The sequence below is a fragment of the Hermetia illucens genome, chromosome 3 (genome assembly GCF_905115235.1).
Source record: "Hermetia illucens chromosome 3, iHerIll2.2.curated.20191125, whole genome shotgun sequence".
NCBI classification, from domain to species: Eukaryota; Metazoa; Arthropoda; class Insecta; order Diptera; family Stratiomyidae; genus Hermetia; species Hermetia illucens.
The window spans coordinates 87,076,820-87,093,532 of record NC_051851.1 but is presented as its reverse complement, the minus strand read 5'-3'; the positions used below and the strand labels follow the sequence as shown (position 1 = coordinate 87,093,532).

The following is a 16,713-nucleotide window of genomic DNA, read 5'->3' as shown; positions in this document are numbered from 1 at the left end:
ATTTGTTTTTTCGTGTAAGCTATGGGAGTCAATGTATCGCCTGAATACGGGCTCCTTCCCTACTTGGTTGTTAAAATCCCCAAGTATGATTTCGATATCATATTTGGGACAGGCTTCGAAGGTTCGTTCTACTGCCTCGTAGAAGGTATCCTTCTCCGACTTTGCAGTCTCCTCTGTAGGGGCGTGAACGTTAATGAGGCTTATATTTCTAAACTTGCCTCGCAAATGCGGAGTGCATAGCCGTTCGCTTATGTTTTCAAAACCGATAACAGCAGGTTTCATTTAGGAAAGGTTTTCATTTTAGGAAAGGATTGACACCAGAAAAACATGTTTGTTTTTTCAACCTATTAAAGTGCAAAATAGGGATTTCTTTTTGCAAAGTGAGGCAAAAATAGAAAAACAACCTTTATTCGGGAAAATGAAACAGTTACTTGTGAGTGAGTGTTTTTGGACTAAAAGAAAACAAGAAAAATAAGGAAACATCACAAAATCATACGAAGGTCTTCAAAAGCTTATCTGAACAAATGAACCGACCCCTTAGCTAGGCTATATAAACATATGGGTATTTTCTGCATCATTTCCTTGGTTATTTAGTTTAGTTCTTGAGTTAAATTCAATTAAAAGATATTGCCGCAGACAAGACAGAAACTTTTTCAGAATATCAAGTACTTTTTATTAAGTGGATGGAACTCAGTTCTTATCGGTAGCCCTGCATAAAAAATAGATGTGGAGTTAGATTTCGATTACATATTCTCAGATGCTTTCTGCCATTTCCATGATTTTATATTTGCAGCTGTCACCAGTGTGATTCCCGTAGTAGCCATTTTCAAACTCAAATACGTTATAATTGTTGCTGGCTGAGCTGAGACACATGGTTTATCGATACTCGCATTTCCTGCGTTGCGGCAACATGCCAACAACACCCAAAACGCCCATACGACGGAATGTCAAGTTCCCCTTCGCTAAACTGGATGTCATTTTGTGCGAAGAAGCCGTCTTGGCTGGATGTGCTCGTGAACGAATAACTTCAGATATTATTACCTGCTCGTTGCCGCCGCGAAATTTAGTTTTAAACTATTCCATTCTCTACTTGATCATTGAACCTGCCCAATCGAAGTTGTTTAATGTTGAAATTCGTGGTCGAGAGGTGAAAAATCTACGAAGACGGAATCCATTGGGTCAACGCATAAGGATCGCCACTGAGGCAGCAATCGCTAAATTCGAACGAAAATTCACAAAATTATAAAGACGAATGTAACAAAGGATTAATTTTAAGGATTCCAGCACTGAGTGTTTGGTTATAGCTCACAAACGAGCGGAAAAAGGTGTGTTCTAGGCGTTACGACTTCGTGCCTGTGCTCGATTTTGTGCTACCTGCAGATCGCTGGCAGTGCCCGCGACTTCGTGCGCGAATCTCACAAAGAATTCTTGTTCATTTCGAAAGTTCTTAGTTTTATTTCAGTACAGCGAGTACGTAATTTTAGTCTGACCACAAGGAGAGATTGAAAATTGTGCGTGATCTGCTGATTTCTTAATGTTCTGCTGTGGGTTCCGTGGTCGCCCCGACAGCAATCAGTCAGTTGGTGGGAAGCCTTTCAGTTCGCGCGTTTCGTGAATTATTCTACATTTCTCGTTGGCGCGTTCGGGTTGAATTCCTGATTGGCCAAATTGAAATTTCGTGTGGATATAGATCTAAGTTGAGCAGAGAAGCTGTGCAGTTTGTGAACCGCTTGCTCCCTTCGTGATAAAGCGTTGGCAGTGTCCCCCGAGAAGGTCCCAAGTGAAATTGAATGTGAATTTCCCGGGTTGGCGTAGTGTCTGTTGTTTTTATCTGGAACGAGCCACGAGGCAGGAAAGAGGGAAAATCGATCGTCGCCACACGTCTTTCAATGTCCTCATGTGAATCATCGTCTTGTCGCCGTGGAAGTGCCCGAGTTTGAATTCAGTGAATATATTTTACTGTAAGGAGGTGTTCTGTGTCTTCGTTCTTTGTCCTCTCCTCGTCCTGCCGTCTTGTGAAGGCTTTGTGTCTGTCGTCGCTATGTAAACAAGAGACACGAGAAGCTGAATATTTTCGCCAGATACAAAGTAAGTTTTTATTTTCCACTTCCTGGTTTTTGTTTGAATAATTGATAAATGAGTTCCTGCATCATCTTCTTTGGTCCAATCTGAGTGGGATTTGGTATATTAGAATATGTGAGAGCGTTGAATAACAGTGGCGACCTCCTTGACCTAAATGAATTTGATCGACATATTCCATGCCATTGTCGCCAAAGATAGACTTCTAATTGAAAGCATGCAGCTGTAGTTGCTGAGTTTAACGGATATTTCTTCAGGGGGAGGGAAGGGAGTCCAGGCTCAAATGAATTCGAAGAGGATCCGAACTTCAAGCTCTTCAGGACTTGGCCAAAATGGGCTCATTAGAAATATGATCACATCAAATGGTCAATTCTTTGAGAAACAGCGAAAGTTTGAATGTCGGTTTCAGGGTATAGAATTGGTTGCAAAGCAGGCGGTAAGTATGTACCCGGCTAGGGTAGGCAAAGTTTCGAGCGGACCCCGATATTAGTGGAACATCTCCAGCATGAGTTCTTGGAGTAGGTTTTCCTTTCGCTATGGAAACGCTTTAGACATATCTTCGGAGCCTAAGAAATAATCAGCCATTTTTTGAGTAGTACCTCAAACAGGACCAAAAATTAGTAGGCGAGTCGGTGAGGCGCATTGGTTAATGTTGTCAGAATGAAGATAGTTTCATTGTGCTAATTCGGTGGGGTAATGTCTACCCACATTTTAAGCGGTTTCTATGCACTTTCGTTTGATCCCTGATTTGTTCAGAACGTAGTCTTTCTAGCTAGTGCTTTGAGACCCTCCCCATTTTCACAATTTCAATATCATCATGGTTCAAAGTTGACGTCTGGCCGCGCTATTCACCTGGAGATATAAGCACCCCAAGCAGTTCGCAGCTTTATCGATGAAATCTTTGCTATTGAGTGTGGCGTTCACGCTACTTCACTGCGAAGCAAATCTTCTCTCATTTTTAAGTCTTTCCCGCGATCTAGTCCGATCATAGAAAAAGTAAAATTCTTCGAACTGCTGACGATAATGGAAGCTTATTGCATGTGGCCACGTGTTAAGTTTTGTTCATGCTTAATAGTAGCTAGCATGTCCAGCACAGCACAGACGAAAGTATTCACATTAACTGGCAGATAGCGTGTTCAACACAGAACGTGTCAGAAACAAAAGAATTCTTCCATATATTTGCTCTAAGGGAATTCATATATACTAGCAGCGGGCGTTCCATATCCAGCACGGTGCGTGTCAGGCACGGCATCGGTAGAAGCCAAGAAGATTCGTCTCTCGGTTTGATTTTGTATGGTGGAAGATTATTACGCATGTACGCCGTTCCGTGCATTTCAGTGGGACTTTATGCTAGTATTTTGTTCTTGCATCAATTATTTCATTAATGCAAACTAGTGAAAAATGAATTCATGTTAAATTAGTATGGTTTTTGTCGAAAAATGCAACTACCATTTTTTTCTGCAAGACAATCCTAATCAAGCTGATGTTAAATTCACAGCTGAAAAAGAGATAAATTTTGTCACAACACTACTTTTGTCCTCTACACATAGAAACTCTATATTTGCGAAAAATTATGCTTGAATTTTAGATATAGACACATTGGTCACAAACAATTACTAGAAAAACTCATGACATACATCTTAGCTTCGGTCAATTGAATCTGTTTTCTACGTCCCTACTGGGGTCCTTTTCAGCACGGAAAATATTCTTTGCAAGAATTCGGACGTATGCCGTGCTGTGTAAACTTTGTGCGGATGGGGAAAGCCTGCTGCTTGTAACTATGAATATCCTCATATGTGCTGGATACGTAATGTTAACTGTTGGTAGGTGTGAATGATCTGATACGTTAGATCTTGGACACGTTACCTACTGGATAGTATGAATAGAATTTTATTCTGAGGACAAGATGCTAAACTGATGACTTTTTCCTATAGCAGAATTTATGAGACACGGTGAAGATAGAAGTTTCTGGGCAACAATGGCCGCTGCACAGAGAAACATTGGTCCACACTTTACGCTGTCTAGCCGAGATTCTATCATTCGAGTTTTACGTTTGTCAATTCGTTGCCATGTTTTGATTGTTTCCAACATAATATGTCAAACAAGTCGGGAAACCGGAAGCTAGACGCTTCAGGTACGAAAGGTTTTGTGTATATCTTTTATAAAAAGATTTGAGTGTGCATTTGTCCCATTAGCATGTAGCCTGTAAAATATGCATATATTATGTGAAAATATTCCCTTTCAAGTGATATTGACATTCATAGTCTTGAATTTGGAGAGGAGCGACAGTTTTGACCTAGTATAACTTTCTTAATAATATTGCGATCTTCACCAAATTTGGCAGGATCATGCTCTATGCTGTAACCTATGCTGTAATTTTGTAATTCTAGGGTGAACTTAAGGGGGGTTTTCCTTTCAATTACTAAAAATTATAGTAATGTACTATTATTAACTTTATTTGAACAGGTATCGGTATGTAGGGTATTTCGGAGCCTAGATACCATATAGTGGCAGCCCCCAGATTTTTGTCAGATTTTTCGGTTGGGTAGTTTCTGAGAATGGGTTCATTAAAAAAAATGATCAATTTCAGCCCCCTGCACTTTGCACCTTTTCAACAAATGTCAAAACTAAGACCGGCTTCGAAAAGTACTAATCAAGACCTTTAATTTGATACCCCACATGACTATATTTGATGAAAAAAAAAATTTACACCCTCCTTTTGCATGTATGTGGACCCCCCCCCCCCCCCCCCCCCCCCCCCCCCCTTAAATTCGGCGTAAAAGAATGTGACTCACTATATGCGTGAGCGTTCACAGTTTCCACCTTTTTACCAAATTCGGTGCGAATCGCTACAACCGCCTCCGAGAAAAATGCGTGTGACGGGCAGACAGACAGTAAAACGATTTTAATAAGGTTTTGTGTTTACTTGGTTTGAATGGATTAGGAAAACGCTACTGGAATTTTTATAAGAACTATATTATGGAAAAAAGCGTAGCTTAGTATCTTTGTTTTCCGTGGAACGCCCAGAAATTGTTGAGTGTAAGGAATTGAACGAGTTTGGCGCTAAATCAACTGTTCCTCTGGATCTGTGATAATTACTACTAAAGAATTCTTTCATGTGTGGTAATAATGATGGGCATCCTCAGAAGTATGTATGTGCAACAATTTCAGTCTTAATGTTTTCATTGAAAGAACATAATATTTTAGTACTGAATTGTCTTATACATTGCAGTTGGTTTTCTCGACGCAGCGTCAATGTTCTCACCCTTTTTCTCTTTTTGTGAACTACTGATTTATCGGGTCGTGTTCCGTGCGAATAATAATCGAGAAAACAAACTCAAAAAGGCCGTGGCGAACTGAAGATGGCTTGAAGTTCACGATTATAGGGAAAGTATTTCTATTTGCTTTGGCTGAATTTCTTTAAAAAAAAACCCAGCGGCACTCAAGTCAGTTGCTGTATTGCTTCCTGAACCAGAAATTTGAATAGGTCAGATGCAAAACGTCTGAATACCAAGCGCAGGGGGCCGCCTCCTAAGGTCTACATATCCCTTGTCCGGCAATAAGTTCGGAAGCTCGCTAAGCGTAAGCTAGTTTTCCTGGCAGTAATCGACTGGACCGTAAAAACTTAGTTGAAAGGAAGCCAACGGCAAAAAATTAGACATATCAGTTTCGCTGCAGCAGTTTGTCCTATGCTGCACGATTTCGGCATGCCCGCCAGTATATAGCAGATATCTGGTGATATAATCCTACGCATCGACGCAATACATCCTTAAATGATCTACGGCTACACAGACCAAAATTCTAGCGTTGGCATTTCCTTTGAGTGAATTCTGGCTAATAGAAATACATATTCTAGCTTTGATTTTTTTTTGGAAACGACGATTGTCTGAGGGATATTGGATCTGATATATAGTTGATCATATCCTGTAATATTTTTTAGCAGTCTGTATGAACCTCCTGACTCCAGGGTGATCTAAGGTCTTGTTTTTCCGCATCCTTTTCTTTTGAAGGTTATAGTTGTGTTTGCGAAGGCTTCAATTAGTTCTAACCAGCCAGTTGTGTCTAAACCCATCTCCCTCTTAAGTTAGTTATTTGGCGTCTTATTCAAGTGCCCGTTAAAACCTGTCATTAATAAAGTTTATTCAATTTTTCCTTCATGATTTTCAAGAAGAACGTGTTTGTCCTGAGATCCTTTAAGGGGGTCATCCCGTGTGTCGGATCCGCGGAATCGAATTTTTTTTTGGTATCAATTGTATCTAGATATAGTGTAGAATATATGGGTAAATTGATTTTTTGATATTCGGAGCCGTTTGGAAATTATAGTGTTGAACACGTGATAAGTCACTTACCAGATTTATGTCGATCGTCGTAATGAAGCTCGTATTTATCGGTTCGAATGACTTCGCTAAAAGGACAAGAATTGAAGCCAAGATTGTACATGTGTTTCTTCAAGAAACCTAAGATTTCTGGATTAGGTATAGCAGACTAATAGTCAGTTAAGGTGCTCAAGATATTAGTTAATATATTGTGAAAAATGCGTATTTGTATCTTCATCCAGTTCTTCACAAAAAAATTCTACAAAAAGCCAAAAAAAACGGCCTTCACACGGGATGACCCCCTTAATACTATCACTGAGGGTCAGATGGCAATTGGTTACGTGTAAAAAGCTATTTCCGGCTCCATCTTGCACTGTGGTCCGTTTTCTGTTTTTAGGTTGCCATACCGTTTCTTCTTCGAGTCATTTTCCGCCACCCTTCGTACTATATTGTACGATGATTATCACGGAGTTTTCTTCATGCAGCTAGCTTGCCTATTAGCGAGTAGGCAGTGCCGATTTTTTGCATACGCATTAGATTTCATTTACTCTTGTTTCTGCTCATTCATAAGGCATTTTCAGGACCCTAGCACGTAGACGACCAGCAGCCTCACATAAGCGGCATTTCGATATGCTGCTCGCTCTTGTTTGCATGAATTTAGGCTGTAGAAATATGACACCATTCCTTTTTTCTGGTAGCGTTGACTTGTTAACTTTATTTGGCTAAATTTAAGCCTTGAACTTAACTGTCTTTTCTTTGGTAAAATTAGCACTTCTTTATTTTGATTGTGCTTTTTTATCTTGGTCTTTTTTGGTTGATTCTTTTTCCTTCTTTCAGGGGAAATAAATGCTAAAAAATTATTTTTGCAAATTTAGACCAGGTTAGGTACCATAGAACATGAAGATATAATAATATTTATTAGAATTCCTTTTAAATAAAATTATATTCTCTTTACCAGTGCTGTCGTGATTCACATGGCAGTGACGTAACTTAGTTATCGAAGCGCTCATCCAGCAGTCACTTTCCTTTATCATCACACGCTCTGGCGTAGAATTCAATCAACTTCTCACTCGATCGCTGCTTTAAATTTGCATTGAAATAACATGAAGATAATCCATATTTAGCCTACCGACAATTTGGTGCGAATAGAGCGAAAATTACTTCTCATCATTAACTACGAGGCATTGAGCAGACGCGAAAAGAGTTGTATGTCGGCTCTGCGATCAAAGCGCGCCTTAATGGCGAAACAATGGAAATGTGATTTGCATGGGGTATTCATTAAACGATTATTCGTCTGTATCATGTTCTTTAGGATTCGCTTGGATAAAATAGCAGCGCTATAGATGAAAGTGAAATAAAAGCAGAAAATTGATAGCAGAGGCAGGAGCATGAACCCTTCTGAAGTGTCTGTAATACGATAGTCTCCGATAGTATTTTATTTGTTGACCGCGCAGTTAACTTTCATAACGTTTTTCTGGTTTCATCACTATAACACCGAATTGTGATATCATTCCAAAAAGTTCATATGTCGTTGAAGAGAACTCTCTAAAATGGTTAGTAACTGGTGATTAGTCCAAACGCCCACAACTGAAAGAAGCGAAAAAATCTTAGAAGGAAAACTTCCAACTTAATGATTACACGATGTTTTTTTCACTTTCATACACTGCATAGACGTGAGCTGATCCCGAGAAGCATGAACATCTTAAGATTTTCGCTAATTAAGTAAGCAAGCGCGACTTAGCGCTCAAATACCCAAGCAGATTCACACATGATGCACACGACCACCGAAGCAGGTTGTTGATTCGAATTCAACCTCGGTATCACCGAGCAAGTGAATGAATAGATAGTGGAAGATGGATTTTCCCGCTTGGCGGTGCTCAGTGGGATGGTGGCTCTGTTGCATATCGTTGGCTCTTGAATGCAACCATGCCAGGAAGTATACATTTCGCATCTATTGTAATGATAGCGTATGTGCAGTGGTCACTACTATAGGCGGATAATTTACTGAGCGGAGAAGGTTATTGCACTGAAAGGGCATTAACGGATGGTGGTCATTAGCTTGAACGATGATGCACTTGTTTCATTGCGGACTACAAGCGGGCTGCATTTTCCTCCTTTTCAAGTGGTGGTTGCAGTTTAGGTGGTTTAAAACAGCTACACAGATAATGGATGGATTGCATAGGACAGTATAAAGTGGGCTAATGCTAAAGTACCTAGCAAGGAGATTGATTGTTCACAGGTATTCAAACGAGTTGTAAGCTGTTTAGGAAATTAAAAATACAAGAAAATTTTCACTTCTTCGTAGGTAGCCTTCTCAGTAGGTGGGGGGAAACACATTTTCTCGGGAGTCTCCGTATGATCTCAAATGTATATTTTGCAAAATAAGAAGGATTTATACAATAGCCCTAGTATTGAGAGTACCAAATACTCGGAATGAAGATTCGATCTCAATCTGTGAAGTGAAATTCAGGATTTGCATTCGTATATCACGTTCGAAGTGAATGTTACAAGAACCTTTACAATATAATGTAGTGATCATAGGTGTATATGACTTTGTGTCGGCTAAAATAAACGGAGTATTTATGTGTAGGGGTTACGTTCCTCCAACTTATAATTTAACAGAGGTGGCAAACAAATCCAACCAAAACTCAAGGAAACTCAGTTCGTTGTTAGTTTTTACGTCGTTAGGAGTCATGTTGGCCAATGAAGGTGAACTAAAAATGTACCGAGAAAGAAGATCTGGTTCAGTTGTAGCAATTACGTCCGATATGTCAATACTTTAATGAGGATTATACACACTCAACTTTGCCATACAAATATCCACTTAGATATGTTAGGTAACCTGCACTTTTCTGTCAGGCTGGCCAGCAAAGCAACGGTCGAGCATTTCTTTTCTAGAAGTGTGGCTAAATCAAATGGCCCCACCGCGCACACAATCCTACTCAATGCCGAGATAATGCAAAAGAAACCCTAACTACTGGGAGAATGGTGAATTGCCTGTTTTTAGTTCAAGTCGCTATCAATTCAAATGATTGTTCAGAGGGCAGTAAGTAAGATTGATTAAGTAGCGAAATGAGGAGATTGTTTGATAGAAATTTATTCAGAGATGAACAAAGTTAGTGACTGGATTTTAGAGGGTATCAATCGAGTCACACACGGACCACTTGCACTAAGGGGAGGGAAATCGCTTCTGGTATGGCACTGATGGTGAACTGAAAGAATAAATGATCGTCATCAACGGCGCAAAAACCGGTATCCAGTCTAGGCTTGCCTTAGTGGGGAACTCCAGATATCTCAGTTTTGCGCCGAGGTCCGCCAATTCGGTATTCCTAAAAGCTGTCTGGCGGCCTGACCTACGCCATCGCTCCATCTTAGGCAGGGTCTGCCTCGTCTTCTTTTTCTACCATAGATATTGCTCTTATAGATTTTCCGGATCGGATCATCCTCATCCATACGGATTAATTGACCCGCCCACCGTAACCTAACGAGCCGGATTTTATCCACAACCGGACGGTCATGGTATCGCTCATAGATTTCGTCGTTATGTAGGCTACGGAATCGTCCATCCTCATGTAAGGGGCCAAAAATTCTTCGGAAGATTCTTCTCTCAAACGCGGCGAAGAGTTCGCAATTCTTCTTGCTAAGACCCCAAGTCTCCGAGGAATACATAAGGATTGGCAAGATCATTGTCTTGCACAGTAAGAGCTTTGACCCTATGGTGAGACGTTTCAAGTGGAACAGTTTTTGTAAGCTGAAATAGGCTCTGTTAGCAGACAACAACCGTGCACGGATTTCAACATTATCAATTATCAACGATCTCAAAGTTGTAGTGTCCTATCTTTATTCTTCCCATTTGACCAGTGCGGTTTAATGTTGTTGGTTGGTTGGTTTTTGGTGCTGACGTTGCTACCATATACTTTGTCTTGCCTTCATTGAGCCAAGATCTCGCGCCGCCTGCTCGATCTGGATGAAGGTAGTTTGTAGGTCTCGGGTGGTTCTTCCCATGATGTCGATATCGTCAGCATAGGCCAGTTGTTGGGTGGACTTAAAGAGGATCGTACCTCTTGCATGTACCTCAGCATTACGGATCACTTTCTCGAGGACCCGATTAAAGAGGACGCATGATAGGGCATCCCCTTGTCGTAGACCGTTGTTGATGTCGAATGGTCTTGAGAGTGATCCTGCTGCTTTTATCGGGCCTCGCACATTGGCCAGGGTCAGCCTAGCCAGTCTTACCAATTTTGTTGGGATACCGAATTCTCTCATGGCCGTGTACAGTTTTACCCTGGCTATGCTATCATAGGCGGCCTTAAAGTCGATGAATAGGTGTTGCAACTATTGTCCATATTCCAACAGTTTTTCCATCGTTTGCCGCAGAGAGAAAATCTGATCTGTTGCTGATTTGCCTGGAGTGAAGCCTCTTTGGTATGGGCAAATGATGTTCTGGGCATATGAAGCTATCCGGCCTAGCAAGAAAGCGGAAAATATCTTGTAGATGGTACTCAGTATCTTATAGTGGTAGTGATACCACTATAATTGCTGCACTGCCTGATATACCCCTTTTTATGTATGAGACAGATAATGTCTCGTTGGCAATCGTTAGGAATTGATTCGCTGTCCCATACTTTGAGCATCAGTTGATGAACCACTTGGTGTAATTGGTCGCCTCCATATTTAACCGATTCGGCTGTAATTCCATCGGCTTCTGGCGACTTATGGTTTTTAAGCTGAAAAATTGCACGGGCTGTTTTTTCCATGCTTTTAGTGGCGGCAATATTTGTCTGTCGTCTTCAGTTGCCGCCGATATTTTGGTTGTTGAGCAGTTCATCAAAATACTCAACCCATCGCTCTAATATGCCCATTCTGTCGGAAATCAGATTTCCCTATTTGTCTCGGCAGGATGAGCATCGAGGTGTATAAGGTAAAACTTCTGCGCCTGGTGCGGTTGCTTCCTGTACTTTTCTAGTTCACAGACTTGTTGGTTCTGCTCTAGTGGGGAACTCCAGAAACCCCGGTTTTGCGCTGAGGTCCGCCAATTCGGGATCCCTAAAAGCTGTCTGGCGGCCTGGCGTACGCCATCGCTCCATCTCTTCTTTTCTACTATAGATCTTATCCATATAGACTTCCCGAGCTTGTCTTGTATACTAAGAGCTTCGACATTATGAGCGGGCGTTTCGAGCGAAACAGTTTTTGTACGGTGAAATGAGGAGGATGGTGTCACACCTACATTGAAGAATATATGGTTTCCAATAAAGCACGGTAGCGCGTAATGCTAAAAATAGCATTGGTTGTGGTTACAAAACAGCTTCAGGATTTTGAGCTGTACTTAACATATCTCACCGCAGTGTGCGGTTTTCATTAGTCTTGGGGAATTACATTACTTTTAAGTTGTATAATATGTGTGATTGATAATAAGCTAAACATCAAATTTTAACCAGTTTTTGCAGTTTACATGTTACAAAACACCCAGCAACAGTACAGCACAAGCAAGGATGATGTCGAAAACAAGGAATATGGTAAAGTTGTAGGGTGTTGAAAGAGAGAGAAGAGGGGCCTGGAGTTTCTCGGGATCTAGAATATAGTCAATACACACAATGAAATAGCTAATCTTAAGAGGTTAATTTGGTGGCTGTATAATGTTTACCCCGGGCACGGCTTTCCTCTCTACGGTTCTATTCGTAGAAATTGGTTGCTTCTTACTCGATGGTTTCGTTTGGCAACGAAAACGGACGTATGACTTGGGCATTTTCTAACGGCACGTGAGCTCCGTGTACAGTCGATACCCTGCCCTAATATAGGGCTGATATAACCTAGTTGCCAGAGATGCGCTGGACAGGGACCGATTTTCTGGAGAAGAACCACTATACCATGTAGTATAGTGGCCATCCAGTAAACCATGTGCTCGGAGTAGGTTTCTTAGTCCGCCAAAAAATGAAACCTGCTATTATCGGCTTTTAAAACATAAGTGAAAGGCTATGTACTCTGCGCTTGCGAGACAAAATTTGGAAATATAAAGCCTCATTAAAGTTCACGCCATCAAAATCATACTTGGCGATTTTAACGGCCAAGCAGGGATGGGACCCGTATTTAGGCGATACGTTACATAAGGATACCTATGATAACGGACTGCGGACTATTCAATTAGCAGGGTCGCACGAAATGCTTGTTAAAAGTATCAGATTTGTGCGGAAAGCGGTTCACAAACATACGTGGACCTCTCCAAATGAGACCACTTTCATTGAACGCGGCCACCTCTCAGCCTTGATGAATGTCATAACATATTGGGGGCCAATATAGACTCGGATCATCATCACTTTAGCATGTTGCTCCGGGCTCGAATAATAATACCACCCAGAATCTTTTCTAACAATCAGGTGAGAGTTCACGACACAGCCCTTCGTAACACCTATAAGGGGGGACAAGATGTCCTGAAGATAAAGCATCGATAAATGATCTTCACAACCACCGGAAGAACGTTATCATTGATAGAATGACAAACATACTTCGCACTAGTCACAAAAAAATCGAAACGGCTGGTTCGATAATAAATGGAAACTAACAACGGAACGGAGGAATGCTGTATACCGAATAATGTTGCATTCTCGGAGAGCGCGGGCACACGGAGATTTACCACGAACTCCATTGAGCGCAGAAGCGACTTCACAGACGTAAAAAATGAAGCTTGGGAGAACCAAAAGGTCTGTGAACTCGAAAAGTACAGATTGCAACCGCACCAGGCACGAAAGTTTTATTAACAAGTCAGCAGGACGATGCTTATAATATAGCCCGATCACGAGAGCTTCTGTGCCAAATGTGTGCAAATACATTCAAGATTATGGCGGTCTGCACGTGGCACTGGCCAATAGGGGAGCATGCCCCCAGGCTCAGCATACACTACAATTCGCATTGCTGAAGCTGCGGAGAAGGGGGGGGGCTAATGTACTTTCTCTGCGATTGCCCAGCTCTAGCTAGATCAGGCTAGGGACATTGGATAAACCATCCTTTGGGGACCTCAGAGAGATTTCTAGCTGCAGGGTGGAAGAGCACTAATTGGGCTCCTCGGAGCGGCCACTGATACCTACCTATCTACCACGCTCATCCAATTGACAACCAAGGAAATCTGATTTCTGGCCGATTGGGCATATTGGAGCGATGGGTTAAGTATTTTGATAAACTGCACGACAACTAGAATATCGGTGAGTTGGAGGTCCCGCAAAATGAAGACGATGGATAAATGCGGCCACCACCAAGTATGAAAGAAACGGTCCATACAATTCATCCGCTTAAAAGTCGTAAATCGCCAGGGGCTGATGGAATTACTGGTTAAATATGGACCAGGATATGGTACAGCAAGTAAATGCCTGACGATTGACAACGGGGCATTATTTGTTCCATACATAAAAAGGGAGATGTGACGCAGTGCAACAATTATAGAGGTATCGCGTTGCTGGGTACCATCTTTAAGATATTTTCCGCTACTTTGCTATGTTGAATAGCCTCATATGCCCAGAACATCATTGGTCCATACCAAAGAGGCTTAAGTCCAGGTAAATCAGCAACAGATCAGATTTTTTGCCGGCAGCAAACAATGGAAAAACTGTTGGAATATGGCCATCATTTGCACCATCTTTTCATCGGATTCAAGGCAGGCTGACTGGGCTGGCTCTGACCAATGTGCAGCAGGATCACTCTTGTCGCAATTCGACATCAAAAACGGTGTAAGACGTGCTATCGTGCACCCATTTCAACCTGTCCCTGGAAAAAGTGATCCGTGATGTTGAGGTAAATGAGAGAGATATAGGAAGAACGACGCGAGGCGTACAAACTGCCTTCATTCAGATTGAGCAGGCGGTGCGAAATATTGGGCTGCACATCAATGAAAGTAAGAGGAAATATATAGTGGCACCGTTCGCACCAAAAACCAAACAACTAACAACATCAAACCGCATTGGTCATGCGAGAACAATTAAGATAGGAAACTATAACTTTGAAGAAAGAATGAAATATTGCGAACTCTTGGTCATGTTCGAAAGATTCTGTAGCCTGCATAACGACAAAATCTATAAGTAATACCACGACCGTCTAGTTGCTAATAAAATGCGGCTCAATACGTTGCGGTAGGCGGGTCACTTAATCCGTATGGATGAGGATAATCTAACCTGGAAAGTCTAAAAGGGCAACATGGTAGAAAAAGAAAACGAGGCAAAAGACCCTACCTGAGATGGAGCGATGGCGTAGGCCAGGATGCTAGACAGCTTTTTGGGATATCGAATTGATGGACCTTGGCGCAAAACCGCGATGTTTGGAGTTCCTTATTAAGGCAAGTCTATTCCGAACACCGATTGTTGCGTCGTTGATGATATTGAAGGTGGTTGTAGCTAGGTTCTGGAAGACCAGGATCGTTTTTCACTTTCCAAAAAGATGACTCTTTTCTGGGTGCTCCCAATCTCTTTGCAATATTGAAGAGTGAGTGTTTTGTAGCTTAAATGCGGTTTTCTTCTTACCCCAGACAAATTAAATTTAAAAGTATTTCTAATTACTTTTACACAAGATCGCTATTGATTATGAATAAAAAAAAGTGAAAAAAAATCCAGACGGATATATCCCCTTAAAATAGCTTCAACAGTGGACCCCAAATGAAGGAGGTCATGGACAAAATCTTGATTCTTCGGTTGGCAGCGCTTTGAAGTACTTCGCGCTTGAACCACTTTTACGGTTTCTGCGGGTGTTTGCACCGGTGTATTAGGAGATAATAAAATTAGGGAGGAAGACCTCAATGAAGCTGGTTCATTCGATAAGAACTTTAATACGGAAGAGGGCCTATCCGCAAGTGGCGTTTCTATTATGGGACATCCTCGAGGGTTGGTAAAATATCAGAGAGACAATTTGCAATACTATGGAAATACTTCCGCGAAGGATGCTGGAGTCTGGACCGAATCCAAGGTTGAAGATCGAATAGCAACTTATACCTCAACTTCCAATTTAATAGTAAGTCGGTTTTCTGTAAAAAACGGTAGTTTCGTCGAAAAAGGCTTTTGTACTTCTCATGATTATTGAAGTGGGATGGATAACTGGAAAAGAATCAAATTCGAAATAACAATTTTATCTATTAACTTTCGACTCAGTGGCCTTGATATTTTTCCATGAACCTACTAATTACTTTCCACTTCAACGATACCATATTGAAAAAGTGAAACGTCGATTACACTAAACGAGTTGGAGAAATACTTGATAAGGTTCGTATTTCTTATATCCGATCAATTAATTTCCCACAATTCGTATCACTCTCTCCGCCACTGCGAACCGTTTTGATCGTTTATGTGAAATTATCCGTATCACATCTACGTTAAGCATCAGTTTTCCTATTATTTCAATATTGGTCGATATACGCAATACACTTGTTTGTTTTTACTTATGGCTAATGAACAGCATTTCGCCATTTCATTTAATTTGCAACAAATGCCGTGCAACACCTTTAATCGGGGGTTCGCTTGCCTTTCGTGTCGTCAACACCGACCAGAGACACTTTTCAGACGAACAACGCAGGCTTTCCTTTTTAAACAGGCCCCTCGGGCTGTATCAAGTGCATGGCAATGTTGTCCCACCTACCGACAGCAATATTGTAATGTGATACCTTAACGTCTCTCATTCGGAAAATGCTACAGGTAGGCAGACATGTATGAGTGGAAAATAATACGCGTTGAGTGTTAGGTGGAATCATGTTTAAAAATGTTTTGGTTTTAAATCACCAGAAAGAAATGTAGGGAAATGTTAAGTCGAACCGTAAACAGAAGTGTTTAATTGAAAACGCAAACGGAATCACTTTTCGTGGGGCTGCACAAATGCAGCGAAGAATGAAAATCACTCTGGTCTAATTGTGGCAAAAGGAAGATAAGGGGAAATTGTGTAGCGGGTCCATTGACTTTTCCCGATTATTTCAACCGGAAGTACGCTTTTCCAGTATATCAGCCCCCACTGAAGTGCCAGGATAGTTGCTTATTTTCACAGGGAGGAAGTTAATCAGTTGCGTGTAGCAGGATTCGCTCTCTTCGCTTTTATTTGAAAATTATGACCCGCGTTTGTGACCTCTTCCCTCGTCTGTGTGCTATCTGTCAACTCCCCCATTGGAGCCAATATTGTTCGGCCTATAAATAAACAAAACATTCGATGAAAATGAAATCACGTTTCGATTTGATGGCATTTTAATTTACGGTTTGCACATAAGCTCCTCGAGAACGAAAACTGCTGTATTGATGTCACGACGATACTGTCTTGTCCGCTGTACTGTATGCACATCGGTTGACATAAATTTGTACGA

General features: G+C 41.3%; 1 protein-coding gene across 6 annotated transcripts in view; it reads left to right on the top strand.

Annotated features, from left to right (window-relative positions):
- Nucleotides 1–982: 982 nt before the first annotated feature.
- Nucleotides 983–16,713, top strand: part of LOC119650882 (F-actin-monooxygenase Mical) — a 214,732-nt gene continuing 199,001 nt past the window's right edge. For all 6 annotated transcript variants that reach the window (XR_005249382.1, XM_038054053.1, XM_038054052.1 and 3 more), the window contains exon 1: nt 983–2,088. The gene's annotated coding sequence lies outside the window, so the exon portion shown is untranslated. The remainder of the gene's footprint in view (nt 2,089–16,713) is intronic.